At 45.3% G+C, this 17,461-nt stretch overlaps 1 protein-coding gene across 1 annotated transcript in view; it reads right to left on the bottom strand.

Annotated features, from left to right (window-relative positions):
* KCNJ6 (potassium inwardly rectifying channel subfamily J member 6) overlaps positions 1-16,524 on the bottom strand; it is a 354,451-nt gene extending 337,927 nt beyond the window's left edge. Inside the window, exon 1 of the mRNA XM_089677906.1 lies at positions 16,178-16,524. The gene's annotated coding sequence lies outside the window, so the exon portion shown is untranslated. The remainder of the gene's footprint in view (positions 1-16,177) is intronic.
* Between the last annotated feature and the right edge of the window lie 937 nt (positions 16,525-17,461).

Raw genomic sequence — 17,461 nt, 5'->3', positions numbered from 1 at the left:
ATCACCCCAAACTTCACTTACAGCTGCACAAATGAGTCCCTATAGTCATGGAACCCCTCCAATATCTACATACCCCATTACCTTTCTCGGGATTAGGAATCAAGTCAGTATCGAAAATTGCTTTGCCCATTTTAGACCACAAAAAGCAACGTGTATAGAGCAAACATTTTAAAAGTATTGAAATGAATTACGAGCAGTTGATAAGGGAAATGATTTGTGTGTTTGGCTCAGCTCTTTCTGTATTTTGGGTTTGCTAGGCCTTTAACAACCTAATTGGGGAATGAGTACGGCTTCAACCTCAAAACTCTCAATCTTTGCTAAAGGCAAAAGTCTGAAATATATACATTGTGACAAATGCCACTTTATTTACATTATCTGCAAGAGCACATTAGGCGCTTGTGTATCTTCACCACCCCTAACTATAAACTTAAAGGGAATGCACAATGCTTTAAATTATATCTTATTTATTTACTTACCTTCGTGGCTGAAATGAAAAAACAAGTACTTATTTTCCTTCTAATGGGGTAAATATGAACACAAATATTCCAACTCTACCACTTGCTGCCAGCAGATGGCGAGCTCTAGGCAAGAGCTAGAGAGAGCTAAGACCACACAGACTGCTGAGATGAGGGACACAAACCTTCTTTAAAGTAGAGACATGACCATCAGGTTAGTCCAGGGGTAGGCAACCTGCGGCTCTCCAGCTGTTGCAGGACTACAAGTTCCATCATGCCTCTGCAAGTTATAGTTGTAACTGTCAGTTTTGTAATGTTGCAGTCAGGGGCAGACTGACCATTTGGAAACTCGGGCACTGCCTGAGGGCCCGGGGTCAGTAGGGGGCCCCATGAGATGCCCCTGGTACCTTTTTCATAGGCTTTTTTGTGTTTGGGCAAGGACACAAGGGCCCCATGATCCCCTATTTCCCAGGGGCCCCATGAGTTGTCAGTCTGCCCAGGGGCAGACTGACAACTCATGGGGCCCCCGGGCAATAGGGGATCATGGGGCCCCTGTGTTCTCACCCACACCCAAAAAAGCCTATGAAAAAGACAATGAAAGGTACCAGGGGCATCTCATGGGGCCCCCTATTGACCCTGGGCCCTCGGCCAGTGCCCAAGTGCTGAAATGGTCAGTCCGCCCCTGAGTCTGCCCCTGGTTACAATGCCTCATGGGAAATGTAGTTCCACAACAGCTAGAGAGCCGCAGGTTGCCTACCCCTGGGTTAGTCAGTTATATGAAGATTATCAATAAGCATGCAGAAAGTGCTGGTCTTTCTGATCAGAAAGCCCAACATGCTCTGAAAATTAAGACTCATGTAGGAATTTTCATCAGAGATTTGTAGAGTAGAGGCACCGATTATGTGTTGTTATATGCAGATTATCAATAGGCATGCATGAAGTGCTAGTCTTTCCTATCAGAAAGCCCAAAATGTTCAGAAAACTAAAAATCGTTTAGTAACTTTCATTGTGGATTTGTAGAGTATTGGCACTTATTATGCATTGTAATAAGTCGTATATCAATAAGCATGCATGAAGTGCTTGGCTTTCCTATCAGAAAGCCCAACATGTTCTGAGAACTAAAAATCTTGGAGAAACTTCCATCAGAAATTTGTAGAGTAGAAATGCTGATTAATTGCAGATTATCGTTAAGCAATCTATCCAATCTATCCTTCCAGCCCCAAGTCCAATTATTAACAAACTCATGCAGACTCCACCTTCGCAACATCGCCAAAATACGCCCATTCCTATCCCCAGAAACCACTAAACAGCTCATCCACTCCCTCATCATATCACGACTCGATTACTGCAACTTCCTCCTCACTGGCCTGCCTCACCACAGGCTATCCCCGCTTCAGTCGATCCTGAATATGGCAGCCAGACTCATCCACCTTACCAACCACTCCATTTCCACCACCCCCCTCTGCCAATCCCTCCACTGGCTTCCGATTGCCCAACGGATCAAATTCAAAATCCTAACACTGACGTACAAAGCTGTTCATAATACTGCCCCAAACTACATCACCGATCTGATATCCAAATACCACCCAGCACGCACTCTCTGCTCCTCACAAGACCTCCTTCTCTCTAGTTCCCTGGTCTCCTCCTCCCATGCCCGCCTCCAGGACTTCTCCAGGGCATCACCCATCCTCTGGAACTCCCTACCCCAATCCATCAGACTATCACCTACTCTCCTCTCCTTTAGGCGCACCCTGAAAACCCACCTCTTCAGGGAAGCTTACCCCACCCCCTGCTAATTGCCGATCTCCTCCACTCTTCCTACCACTCCATCCCCCACAGCTTTTCCTCCCGTACCACTATCCCCTCCCTCCTAGATTGTAAGCTCCAAGGAGCAGGGCCCTCGAACCCCTCGTGTATTGTATTGTATTCTTATTGTACTGTCACTTGTATTGTCTCCCATTGTAATGTACAGCGCTGAGCGAACTATTGGTGCTATATAAATACTGTATTATAATAATAATAATAATGTATGAAGTGCAGAGCTTACCTATCAAAAAGCCCAACATGTTCTGAAAACTAGAAATCATGTATTAACTTTCATCAGGTAGAGACACGGAATCCAATGTGTATTTTTTCACACTGGGGCCCCTGGCTCAAATCTTGGCCAAGGCACTATGGAGCCTACATATTCTCCCTACACATGCATGAGTTTCCTCCCACATTATAAAGACATGCTGGTAGGTTAGTTGGTTCCTGCCTAATTCTGGCCCTAGCATGTGTATACTGGATATGTACATGTGTTACACATTCTACATGCCAGTCCCAAGCCCATGCAATGGGGCAGATTTGAGGAAAGACCTGGCAATCTACTTCATAAAAAAACTCACCATGAAAATTCTACTAAAAGACTCTGAAACATCTTAGACTTGGTGCCCAGAGTCCTGGCCCATAGAATGGCCAAGAGTCAGATTGAAGAAGCTTCCACAAGATCACAACTCATTCACAGGTGGTTGGAGAGAGATGAAGCACAACATCAGTGGTAAGAAGCATCTTCTTGGGCTCCTTACAATTGTTGCTCTTCATCTCTCTCCAACCAAAAGTGATAACTTTATTCCTGTTAAATTACCACCTGCCACCTGGAATTTAGGTCTGAGGACATCTTCAGTCTTCTATTAGAGTGCCCCAGGAACCCCAAAATCCAAAGAGTTCTATTATACATATACTCACTAAATCACCACCTGGAATTTAGGTCTGAGGACATCTTCAGTCTTCTATTAGAGTGTCCCAAGAACCCCAAAACCCAAGGTAATCTATTATACATATACTCACTAAATCACCACCTGGAATTTAGGTCTGAACACATCTTCAGTCTTCTATCAGAGTGTCCCAAGAACCCCAAAACCCAAGGTAATCTATTATACATATACTCACTAAATCACCACCTGGAATTTAGGTCTGAAGACATCTTCAGTCTTCTATCAGAGTGTCCCAGGAACCCCAAAATTCAAGGTAATCTATTATACATATACTCACTAAATCACCACCTGGAATTTAGGTCTGAAGACATCTTCAGTCTTCTATCAGAGTGTCCCAAGAACCCCAAAACCCAAGGTAATCTATTATACATATACTCACTAAATCACCACCTGGAATTTAGGTCTGAAGACATCTTCAGTCTTCTATCAGAGTGTCCCAGGAACCCCAAAATTCAAGGTAATCTACTATACATATACCCACTAAATCACCATCTGGAATTTATGTTTGAAGATATCTTCAGTCTTCTATCAGAGTGCCCCAGGAACCTCAAAATCCAGGGTACTCCATTATTCATAAACTCACCAAAACTCAGAAAGTCATCCATTGGGCAGGTCCCTCCTGCCTCTTGCACTTCATTCTATCAGGCAGGTCAATGAGGCAGCATATAATTTTTTTCCCTTAACAGACCCCTTCATTTTTAGCTTTAGCTTTTGGTGGCTAATCTGGGTGACAGTTTCAGTTTAAAGACAGTAAATAAAGATCTGCTTTAAACAGAACTAGGCATTTGTAAGAAGCCAAGCCTTCACTCTCCAGTTACCATAATAAATCAGTCTTATGTCTCTGGGATGGGTGCCTGCACTGTTATTCACTTGCATTCTTTCCCTGGCAGAGCAGAAATGTCAGTTCAATCCTTCCATAGAGCTGACCTGTGTCCTGCATGACACTCTTGATTGATTGCTAGAGAAGGGAAAAATTGTCAACTTCTTTTAGCCCCAGTTAACATTTGTGTGGCCGTGCGGGTCACGATTTGCGTGGGCACGAGAGCCCATTCATTTGACGGGACATGCAGGGAAGAAGTCACTGCACTACTTTGAAAATTGCAGCCTGCACGGGAACCAAGGTTCCTAGTATGGATGCAATTTCCACTGTGGGTGGCGTGCCATTAGAATTCAAGGCAGCTACATGCCGGTCCTGCATTCCTCTGTGTGGGTGGTTGCGGCTGCAGGCATTTTTGCAGGTCCCGCAGTGGCACCACCCGCACAGATGTGAATTGAGGATAATGTAATTCTCACAGCACCATTTTTAATTATAGGCAGTGGCAGGACTGACACTACTGCACTGACGTGGAGGGAATACAAGTAAATAATAAAAAAATCATGTACTTCCTGAAAGGAAACGTTGCAGAATTACAACTAATCAAGAGTGCCAGAGCATAGTACTAGCACTTGGCAAGTCCATGCATTGGTGGGTTGCGTGGCTGAGTCATGTATTGGTGGGTTGGCAAGTCCATGCATTGGTGGGTTGGGTGGACAAGTCCATGCATTGGTGGGCTGAATGGACAAGTCCATGAATTGTTGGGTTGGGTGGACAGATCCATGCATTGATAGGTGGAGTGGACAAGCCAATGTATTACTGGGTTGAATGGGTGAGTTCATGCATTGGTTGGTTGGGTGAATAAGTTCATCATTGGTTGGTTGGATATACAGGTCCATATATTGGTGGGTTGGGTGGAAAGATCCATACATTGGTAGGTGGAGTGGACGAGCCAATGCATTGGTGGGTTAGATGGGTGAGTTCATGCATTACATAGTTAGTCTGGCTGAAAAAAGACAAAAGTCCATCCAGTTCAACCATAAAAAAAAAGTTATACTCCTATACCCACATTATATCCAAAAAAAGGCAAAAACCCAGCAAAACATGATCCAATTTGTTCCTGCGGGGGAAAAAGGATTCCTTCCTGATCCCCCGAGAGGCAATCATCAGAGAGCTGTGGAAGGAAGATACAGGGAACTCTCCCCCGTGTGTGGAAGAATTGGCACACAGGTGAGATTTAATACATCGCAGACTGCTGGGTGACATAAAACAACCCTCCATTGCTCGAGAGACCAAATTAACAATTAAACATGCATGTCTGGATCAGTCTGGATATCCGCACTGAAACCAGGAGAGGAAAAAAATATATATTTTTTGAAGATTTACAGGTTTACCTTCTGTATTTTCTTCCGTACCACTTTAATTGGGCTGCCTTGTTTATAGATTGTTCATAAATCCCCCGACACCAGAAAACACTGCATTGTCATTGACGTTACATTTTATACCAGAAATTAATGAATACGTTTTATTTCAGGCACTACAATACGTTTTCTCTAAAGAGCCCACAATGCACATTTCTCCAATATAAACTAGGGGCCCTGTCATTGGCAGGCTAAGGGCTTGTATCACTGGGCTTTAACATTCACATACAACTCTCTGCAAATACAAAACCAGCTTGAAGTATGTCAGAAGATCAACTGGACTTGTCAATGGATTCTAAATGATCTCAATAGCATCTCCATCTGAAGTCATAATGGATCCATCAACACAAAGCCCATCTCCATGGGCCCCAACGGTGAGACAGGGGTGGCAGACCATAGCCGATCCGAACTGCTTTCAAGATATGATGTGCAGATAACCGAACGTATCTTCAATAAAAGGTAAGTATAATGTCATCTATTTATTTTTGTCAAAAGTTACCTTTAGCCATGGTTTACACTGCTGCAACTTCTGGTGCGACTTGCTGCAACACAGAAAGTTGTAAGACAAGTAAAGACACATTCATTTCAATGGGTGCTGCAGCGACAAAAAAAATAGTTCCTGCACTACTTTTTCTGTGCCTTTGGTGCAACATGAGTCCCATAGACTGCGATGTTAAAATCACAAAAGCCGCATGGTAGCTGTATCTTTGTCTTATCTTTGCAAATCCGGGTGCGATTTCAGAGGGTTTTTGTAAGCCAAAGTCACAAAACATCAAAGCCGCACAAAAGTTGAATTGAAGTCGCAAGAAAGTCACAATGCAAAGTGCCATTAGAAGTCGCATGACTTTGGGGTTGCAGCAGAGGGAACGATCAAGTCGCAAGGAAGTGGCAATGCAAAGTTGCACTGTAAGTTGCACAAGTGTGAACTGAGCCTTAAAGAGCCATACACCATGCAACATTTTTGCGTCTCAAAGGATTTTAAAGGGCATATAGGCAATGGCACCACAAAAACATTACTATAAAAACATAAAATGTATTGTGCATATGTTAAAAACATTACATCATAATGAAATCCTGATATAGGGCTCTCAAATCTTTTCCACATGATTACCTAGTAAGAAGCAACATTCCTAATCAGGGGCGGACTGACCATTTGTAAACTTGGGCACTGCCCGAGGGCCCGGGGTCAGTAGGGGGCCCCAAGAGATGCCCCTGGTACCTTTTTCATAGGCTTTTTTGAGTTTGGGCAAGGACACAGGGGCCCCATGATCCCTTATTGCCCGGGGTCAGTACGAGGCCCCATGAGATGCCCCTGGTACCTTTTTCATAGGCTTTTTTGAGTTTGGGCAAGGACACGGGGGCCCCATGATCCCCTATTGCCCAGGGGCCCCATGAGTTGTCAGTCCGCCCCTGTTCCTAATGTTCGCTCAACTTATCTCATATAGTCATTCATATTCATTAGTAGCACATGTGAATGAGATCCATGCGGGTGAAACCCAGCCATTTATAAACTTCCCCATTGGAGGATGGTGGACATTGTTGGCAGGTGCAGCATATTGGATCCCTGTTTGGCATGGAAGTTTTTTATGGCGTCCCTTGTGTAAGAACAGGGTTCTCTTGGGTCATGTGCTGCCGCTCCATGCTCCCCTTGTGGAAACTACCCTTCATTAGACAACTAAACCTTCACCCAACATCATGCTTCCTTCACTCAGTGACGACCTCCCACAACCATTTGTTGGCAGCTATGGTAATAATTGCTGTAGTTTCCACAGCCCACCATGTCAGTGAAATCACATGGTATCATGGGAAATGGAGTTCAGCTGTCTTCGTAGGAAATATATATCTGATGTACACCCATGGCTGCTGTTAGAAACCGCGAGGCCCAATACAGCAAACCTGACATGCCCCCCCAAAACACACAGTTTACTATGCTTCAGTTATGAATGAACACTGTGTGATTGGTACTGATCGCTCATTGTGTTCATTTGGAAAAGGAAGGGCTGTTAAACGTAACATATTTACAGGATCCTTCACCCACTCTCCATCCTGAAGGATCCTATTGTGTGCTTGCAGCTGGAAAGAAGGAAAGGCTGGGGTGGGGGCACACAAGAGGGCCTGGGCAGCAGGGGGGAATGTATTGTGCACAGAGAGGCCGATGGGTCCTCCGGGGGAGGTGGACAGTTACTGGAATCCTCTGTATGTCTCTGCAGCAACTGAAAACCAGTGGGAGGGAGAGGAGAAGAAGCCAACTTTCAGCTGCTGCAGAGGGAGCCATACAGAGGATTGGTTCCAGTAATTGCCCCAAACACCCACCATGTCAATCACCCTCCCTGCACACAACCGATTCACCCAGCTGCCTTGGCCCCCCTACTGGACTGGGCCCCGTGCAGGAGGACTGGTGGCTCCCCTCTTATATATGGCCCTGTTTACACCGAATCTCCAGATCCTCCCCAGGCATAGTGAATCTAAATGAAGGAAATGAGGAAATCACATGAATTAAAATCAGTAATTACTCAAAAAGTTGGGCATTTAAAAAAAAAGAAAATACTTTGACGGTGGATTTATTGTGGATTGTAAACAAGAGTCTAAATGCTATAGGATCGTGGAGTTCAGTTTTGAGGGGCTGTAGGGAGCAATGGTCACTAGCAGTTTCATGTAACGTGTCTCAAGTCAATGACTGTCTTCTGAAGCATGTCCCCAGTCTCCAAAAACTCTTGTACCATGTTTGGTCATTCATGGTCTCTGACCTCCTGTAGCATATCTACAGTCTCTGATCATCTCCTGTAGCATATTGCAGACTCTGACCACCTGGTTTGCTGACTGCAGTCTCTGACTTTCTCCGGTAGCATGCATGCAGTCTTTGACCAACTCCAATAACTTGTCTGCAGTCTGTGACCAACTCTTGCAGCATGTCTGCAGTCTGTGACCATCTTTGGGAGCTTGCCAGCAGTCTCTGACCATCCTTTGTATCATGCCTGCAGTCGCTGACGATCTCTTGTATCATGCCTTTAGTCTCTGACCATCTAAGATAGCTTGCCAGCAGTCTCTGACCATCTCTTGTATCATGCCTTTAGTCTCTGACCATCTCTGATAGCTTGCCAGCAGTCTCTGACCATCTCTTGTATCATGCCTTTAGTCTCTGACCATCTAAGATAGCTTTCCAGCAGTCTCTGACCACCTCTTGTATCATGCCTGCAGTCTCTGACCACCAATGATAGCTTGCCAGCAGTCTCTGACCATCTCTTGTATCATGCCTGCAGTCTATGACCATCTCTGATAGCTTGCCAGAAGTCTCTGACCATCTCTTGTATCATGCCTTTAGTCTCTGATCATCTATAATAGCTTGCCAGCAGTCTCTGACCATCTCTTGTATCATGCCTTTAGTCTCTGACCATCTATGATAGCTTGCCAGCAGTCTCTGACCATCTCTTGTATCATGCCTTTAGTCTCTGACCATCTATTATAGCTTGCCAGCAGTCTCTGACCATCTCTTGTATCATGCCTGCAGTCTCTGACCATCTATGATAGCTTGCCAGCAGTCTCTGACCATCTCTTGTATCATGCCTGCAGTCTCTGACCATCTATGATAGCTAGCCAGCAGTCTCTGACCATCTCTTACCATCTCTTGTATCATGCCTGCAGTCTCTGACCATCTCTGATAGCTTGTCAGCAGTCTCTGACCATCTCTTGTATCATGCCTTTAGTCTCTGACCATCTATGATAGCTTGCCAGCAGTCTCTGACCATCTCTTGTATCATGCCTTTAGTCTCTGACCATCTATAATAGCTTGCCAGCAGTCTCTGACCATCTCTTGTATCATGCCTGGGAATGGGCAGGATCACCGGGTATTTCTCATATTATATTACCTTCTTTGAACTAACGCTTAAAAAAAATTATTTTGTAGAGCACATGAGGAAAAAAAATGAGGGGGGGGGTTACAGACACTTTAAAATTGAGAAATACATTAAGGCACACTGAGTCAGGGTTTTCTTGCCCACTATTCTTTACTTCACACTTTAGCCCCCGTTCACACCAGTTGTGACATGAGACTGGACAGAGCAAAGTCGCACGACAAGTCGCACCCTATTTGCCGCTATGGAACCATTCAAATCCGTGTGTCTTCAGTCGCAGCGACTTTGAAAAATGTTCCTGCACCTTTTTTGCTCTATTTCATATGCGACTTGCATTGACATCTGCGTATAAAGCCGCGCAGACGTCGGCAAGCCACACATGGATCTAAATACTTTAGTCTGTTCCTCAAGGCCCCATTAACATCTGTGCAATGCATCACTGTTTTTTACTGCATTTTTTGGAGTGTTTTTCATGTGACAGCATAGTGCAGCTCAGGGGTGGACTGACAACTCATGGGGCCCCCGGACAATAGGGGATCATGGGGCCCCATGATCATGCAAAACGTGTATTTTTTCTTGTGTTTACATTGAGGTCAATGTGTCCAAAAATGCCCCATTCTGCTTCAAAAGTAGCTTATATAACTTTTGGAGCTTTGGGGGATGAGCTACAGGCATCTGAATGCTCAAACGTGATCAAGGACAATGGAAAAGCATAGGACAGGGGTCTGCAAACTATGATCCCTCCAGCTGTTGCAGTACTACAAGTCCCATCATGCCTCTGTCTCTGGGAGTCTTGCCTGTGGCTGTCAGTCTTGCAAGGCCTCATGGGACTTGCAGTTCCTCAACACCTGGAGGACCATAGTTTGAAGACCCATGGCATGGAGACCCATGACCCATGGTTTTGGAGCTTTGAGCACTGAGCTACAAATTGATCAGGTTTGAATGGGGACTTGCATCAACCTGGATTGTTTTTTAATTTTAAATTTTTTTAATTATTTGATCCCCATGGCTGTGCAGTATGCCCTTCCGGTCTAAGTAACTACAATATGTTATTCCTGTATATAACTCTGCCTGGAGTCCCCTAGTATTCCCACATCTCTGTCCATGGTCCTGAAAATACTTCAGTGACAATCATTAACCTCATTATTCCGGTCAACCTTCTGCAATATACTTTGCATACACACAAGCAAAAACCGAAACAAATTTACAAAACCGAACTAAATGCCGCTAAGTAACCTACTTAATAGCAAATTATACAGTTTCCATTAACGAGTTTTATCTCATAATTAACCCCCCCTCCCCACCAAAGTCTCCATGGTTACAAACGGATAATGACTTCAGTATCAGGGATAGGTACTAAGGCAAAGAGCAATGTGGTAAGCCAGGGTTCACGTCTGTGCGATGCGCAAGCACAGATGCATTGCTGTGCATTTTTATTTGCATTGTGATAGGGAAGGCTGTTTATTTGACTGGGCATCTGAAGTGTACCAAAAAATTGCATGGCCACTTTTTTTTCACTGCGCCACACCTCAACGCACAGAAATACATTAACATGTGTTCTTGTGCAATGCAATGCACATGCAAACGTTAGGTGCATTGGGGTACCATCAGAAAATAATGGCATCAAAAGGAACAATACAGTGTAGCAAGCGATCTCACGTGGCGCAGTAACGCTCACATTCCTGCATTGCATCCAGGGGCGGACTGACAACTCATGGGGCCCCTGGGCAATAAGGGATCATGGGGCCCCTGTGTCCTTGCCCAAACTCAAAAAAGCCTATGAAAAAGGTACCAGGGGCATCTCATGGGGCCCCCTACTGACCCCGGGCCCAGTTTCCAAATGGTCAGTCCGCCCCTGACTGCATCATTTAAATGGGCTGCCTACCACATCTAAAGAGGCAGAAGAGCATTGCAGAGCACAATACAGCACAATTTAGATGCGGGAGGCAGTCCGTGCGAATGATGCGATGCAGAAATCCGAGCGTCACCGTGCCACGTGAGCCCATGTGACCTCACGTGGCACATCAGCACCTGCATTCCTGAATCACATCTATTCGAATGGCCTGCCTACCACATCTAAATTGCACCAAAGAAGTGCATGAGCCTTTTTGTGAAATCACAACATATAGTAATACGTTACCATGCGTTTTGGTGCGATGCAACACACATGCAATGGCTAGGTGCTTTGGGGTGCCAATAGGAAATAATGGCATCACAATGCACAATACAATGTAGCATCTTGTGAGGAGGGGCAATGCTAATATTCTTGCATCGCATCATTTGAATAGACTACTTATTGCATCTAAAGAGCACCAAAGGAGTGCAGGACCCCGTTCTTAAAATCATGGTGCACTCTAACGCGCAGTAGTACATCGCCATACGTTGCGGTGCGATTCAAGACACGTACAATGGCTAAGTGCATTGGTTGGAATTAGGAAATAATGGCGCTGCAGCACAAAATACAGTGTAGCACACGGGCTCATGTGGCATGGTGACGCTCGGATTTCTGAAAGTGTACAATCCAAACGCACACGTTCCCGCATTAAAAATGGCTGTGTGTGTAAGTGGGTGCTGCAGCGACCGTCGGCTGGAACCGAACCGAATCAGCAAGGGAGAATGTCACCAGCACACCGAGGATCACCAAAATGGGTCCAAAAGTTTTAATAAATGATCACATAGTTACAGCAAGGCAATGTTTCAGAGTCTCGCAGGACCCCTTCATCATATTGGTGATCCTCGGTGTGCTGGTGACATTCTCCCTTGCTCTGATTTCTTCATCCCATCATTCACATGGACTGCCTCCCGCATCTAAATTGTGCAAAGTGCACCCCTTTTTTTCAAAATCACAGGTCATCCCAACGCACTATGAGGAAGATTTACTAAAACGGGTGCACATAGAATCTGGTGCAGCTGTGTATAGCAACCAATTAGCAGCCAGGTTTTCGGCTTGGTTCACATCTGTGCGGGTGGTGCCGCTGCGACTCAACATGAAAATCCATGCAGCCGCACCACTCACACAGAGGAATGCGGACCCACGGGCGGGTGCCATTAGTTCTAATGGCACATGCGCTCGCACTGGAAAACGCAACCGTACTGGGAACCGAGGTTCCCATGCGGGCTGCGTTTTCAGAAGCAGTGCAGAGACTTCTTCCCTGCCTGCCACGGGGCACAGGAGTCCATTCAAATGAATGGGCTCTCATACCCGTGCAAAACACGGCCCGCACGGCCGCATATATGTGAACCGGGGGTCATAGTCAAAGGTTAATTGAACAAACTGAAGTTAAAAGCTGATTGGCTGCCATGCACAGCTGCACCAGATTTGGAGTGCTCCAGTTTTAGTAAATCTCCCCCTATATCAGTGTTTCTCAACTCCAGTCCTCATGGACCCCCAACAGGTCATGTTTTCAGGATTTCCATTATTTTGCACAGGTGATTTGATCAGTTTCACTGCCTTAGTAATTACCACAGCTGTTTCATCTGAGGGAAATCCTGAAAACATGACCTGTTGGGGGTCCATGAGGACTGGAGTTGAGAAACACTGCCCTATATGTTGTGTTGTGATACAACGCATGTGCGATGGATAGATGCATTTGGGTGCCATCGAGAAATGATGGTATTGTAGTGCATAATACAATGTAGCACGTGAATACTCAGTCTGGTGTGGGAACGCACTTATTCCTACTTCAGATCATTTGGATGGGATGCCTAATGCATCTTGAAGTGATTCTAAAGGTACAATTACAATATATATATATATTACATGCTCTGGATTTGCACAGAACAGCCCCGATCCTCCTCTTCTTGTGTCCTCCACTGGTACTCCTGGTTCTTCCTCTTCAGCCCCCGATAGGAATGGAAGCTGCTTCCAGTGCGGACTCACTCCCCAACTCTGCTGTCTACATCCATAGACACAGACAGCGGGGCACGGCCCTCCCCCGCCCCGCTCCCTCGTCTTAGGATGCAACTGACAACAGCAGGAGCCAATAGCTCTCATTGCTATCAATCTGTATTGTGGGGAGGGACAAAGGATAGAGCCGCTGCTCTTGTGCACATTGCTGGATCGAAATCGGCTCAGGTAATGCAGGCCATAGACGGGTCGTTTATCGGCCAAATTTTCGTCCGAAAGAATAATTGGCCGATATTCGCACAGTTAGTGGGCAATGTCGTCGGCCGATTTTCGCAGTTCCTTCTCGTTTCTTTTATCGGTCATGCTGGAAAATCTACGAAAAACGGACGATTTTCATAAGCATTGGTGGCAACAGAACGACCAATTTTCCGTTTTTCGTCTGACAATTCGGCCGATAAACGACCCGTCTATGGCCTGCATAAGTATATTGGGGCTGAGGAGGAAATTTGATTGTACAGAACGTTTTTTTGCAAAGAATGCATTAAAGTGTTACTAAATCCCCAACAGTAAAATCAGTCTGTAAAGCATGCTTGTTATACTCACTGTGGAACTTAAAGGGTTAATCCTCTGCATTGTGTAAAAAGGATGTTTGATCCTGTCTTCTCTGATCCTCCCCTTCTTCCTCGTTCTCCACTTCATCTCCTGATAGCACAGAGCTTTGGGGACACTCTGCACATGCTCAGTTTGGTGTGTACTGCTAGAGAGGTTTGTTTTGTTTTCTTGGGAGAGTGTATGTGATTAGCACAGGGCCAATCAGCACTGTCCAGACAGAGGGTCAGGGGTCCTGTATCCTCCTAGAGCAGAATGAAAACTCCTCCTACAAGCTTTAACCAGTGCTCTTCTGGACACTGATAGAAGTCACAAGACTGCGATATACCGCTGATGAGAAAGGGTATTTAGCAATTTATATTTACTAAAATAATTGCATTTCCATGTTCTGCGTACTGTGGGAGACCGGATATAGTGAATACAGGGTCCTGCAAGACCAGATATAGGGAATGCAGGGTCCGGGGAGACCGGATATAGTGAATGCAGGGTCCGGGGAGACCAGATATAGTGAATGCAGGGTCCGGGGAGACCAGATATAGTGAATACAGGGTCCGGGGAGACCAGATATAGTGAATGCAGGGTCCTGGGAAACCAGATATAGTGAATGCAGGGTCCAGGGAGATCGGATATAGTGAATGCAGGGTCCTGGGAGACCAGATATAGTGAATGCAGGGTCCGGGGAGACCGGATATAGTAAATGCAGGGTCCGGGGAGACTGGATATAGTGAGTGCAGGGTCCGGGGAGACTGGATATACTGAATGCAGGGTCCTGGGAGACCGGATATAGGGAATTCAGGGTCCGGGGAGACCGGATATAGTGAATGCAGGGTCCTGGGAGACAGGATATAGGGAATGCAGGGTCCGGGGAGACCGGATATAGTGAATGCAGGGTCCGGGGAGACCAGATATAGTGAATGCAGGGTCCGGGGAGACCAGATATAGTGAATGCAGGGTCTGGGTAGACTGGATATAGTGAATGTGGGGTCCGGGGAGACCGGATATAGTAAATGCAGGGTCCTGGGAGACCAGATATAGTGAATGCAGGGTCCGGGGAGACCAGATATAGTGAATGCAGGGTCTGGGGAGACCGGATATAGTGAATGCAGGATCTGGGTTTACTAACACTTTAAGGGAAAACTTTCTGGGCCTTCAGAACCACGTTAATTGCGCTACAGAAGTGCATGCACCTTTTTTTTTTTACTTAAATGGCTGTACACCACAACGCATGGTTAGAAGGTGTCATGCGTTGTAGTACGATGCAACACAGATGTGTTGGGAATAATGTCATTGTGGCTCCACAATGAGAAAGGAAATCTTATACAGGACTGCACCAGGGGTAAAAAAAAAGGAAGGGACCTATCTTCAAATCAAAGCTTCATTCCTGTCTTTGATGTGGACCACCAACGAAATAGAATAATATGCAAAAAAGAACAGTGCTACCCTGCTCCCAAAAACAGTGTAACAAACGCTGTCGCAAAACGCAGGACTGTACGCATTACCACATCACAGAGATCCGAATCAGCCTTAAATGCAAAGCCACCAATCAAACCTCATTTTCCACCCATCTCCGGCTAATATCTCATTGGTTCGTTGGGTTTATTCCAGTTTGGACTCTCAGTATGCATCAACACATGCAGCATTGCGCACAAGCAACAAACAGGAAATAATTCCCAGTCCCATAGTTACATAGTAGATAAGGTCCTTCCAGTTCAGCCTCTGCGTGTGTGTCCTATACACAAGCGACAGTGACAGAGTTAACCAAACATCTGGCCTGACGCTGAGTCGCCTTTTATAAAAAAAAGTTCACCATGGTCGTTCTCAAGCAACGCAGCGTCCAGGGTGAGATCAGACTACTCTCAAACGTCTTTCTCTTCTGGGGCAACCCCTCCCCCAACTTACATAATAAAATGGAATTTAATGATATTATTAACACTCTGCGTCCATTGCAACATTTTTATTTTTTATTTCTACTGAACTCTCCGTTCTGCTTCACACGGCGGACGCACACCAAAGTTGTTTCTCCATTTTTTTTATTTTTTTTTTAAGCTGCTGTACAACATTTGCAGATTTAATTGTCCTTTTGCTTATTTTACCCAGCATGCAATTTACACATTTTTATTGCATGGAAACAAATCTTACTTATTTCTATGGAGGATGACGAGGGATCGGAGGATGCTCTTTTAGTACAGAGGCATATAATTGATGGCTTGGCCAATATATTTCACAATAAAAGAAATAAATCTGACAGAACCGGGATATAGGATAATATTTAAGTTTCTTTTTTTTTTCTTTTAGTAAGAAAGATGGGCAGGCTGCTGTTATGCAATGGACTTTTCATGCATTTTTTTTTCTACTTCCTCTAAGGAAAGGGGGGGGGGGGGTCAGTGGGGAAGAAGTGTCAGGTAGGTGCAGATTGACAATTACCTTCTCTGGGTGTCAGGGTTCAGATCCTCATGTTGCTCTGTAGGGGATGCTGGCTGATGCTGTTGCTCCAGGTTATAGAAAGAGATGCAAAAGCCCTGTATCAAAGCTTGCTCTTCCTCAATGGTCCTCCATCCTGATCTCCCAGCATTGCTCCCCCCACCCCCCCTTCTTTCCTTCCAAAATAATTCAACCACCAGTGGGATTCAAGTCCTCAGCAGCTGGCTGGGCTGCTGCAAAGCCAACAGCAAGGAGCATCAGGCGGCTGGCGTGCAATGAAAGCCCAAGCAGAGGTAAAAGTGCTGGAAACCAACGTCAGGGAACGCCATGCAATCTGCAGCCTCAATGGATCGGGACCATTCTGCCTGCGCTGGGGAGAGAGCTCGGTGAACAGCCACTGCGCGCAGCGCCACCTAACGATACAAATGGAGAATGCGGCATGTGCAGGCGACGCGTAACCCCCCCAGTGCCTGGGTATGCGAAACGCTTCAGAAGTTGTCACTGAGACCTCGCATGTCACATCGATTAGGGTTGTGTCGCTTTCATCAGCAAGAAAAAAAAAAAAGTGACATGCATCTTTGTGACTTGAGCTGCTCGGATGAGACATACATTAATGAATAAATTACATTCATGAATCATAATAGTCTATTTATATATATATATAAAAAAACAAGGTTTTCCTATAATGGAGTGCAAAACAAGGGGATTTTTTGGGGATTTTAATCTATTGTATGGTAATTGTGTGTCATATTTGTCATAAGGGTGGTAAGTCAATGTAGGAACCAGAAAAGGGCTCTCTGCCTTCCTCTCCTTCCTTCCCTCTATCTGTCTCTATCTGAACACCTCCTCTCCATCTCTCTCCTTCTTTCTTACTCTTTTCCCACTATTACCCCCTCTTTCAATTCCTCTTTCATCATCTCCCTCTCCATCTCTCTCCTTCTTTCTTACTCTTTTCCCACTATTACCCCCTCATTCAATTCCTCTCTTTTGCCACCCCCCTCTATATCTCTCTTCTTGTTTCACAAGCTTATTTGTTTGTATATTTTCCCCTCTTTAAATCTCTTTCTTTTACCACCCCCTTTCCATCCCTCTTTTTTCCCCTCATCCTAGTTTTTTGTCTCTCCCTTACCAACTCCCTCTCTCTCTTCTTCTTTCTCACTCTTCCTTTTTCCTTAATTTCTCCCTCTTTTCAGCTCTCTGCTCACTGTCCCTTTTTCCTCTATTTTCCCCTCTTTCTACCTTTCTATCTTTTTCTTACCATTCCTCTTCCTCTGTTCCCCATCTTTC

Source organism: Staurois parvus, unplaced genomic scaffold (assembly GCF_062004578.1).
Source record: "Staurois parvus isolate SC_StPar_1 unplaced genomic scaffold, SC_StPar_1.0 ptg000195l, whole genome shotgun sequence".
NCBI classification, from domain to species: Eukaryota; Metazoa; Chordata; class Amphibia; order Anura; family Ranidae; genus Staurois; species Staurois parvus.
This window is presented reverse-complemented; position numbering and strand designations above follow the sequence as displayed.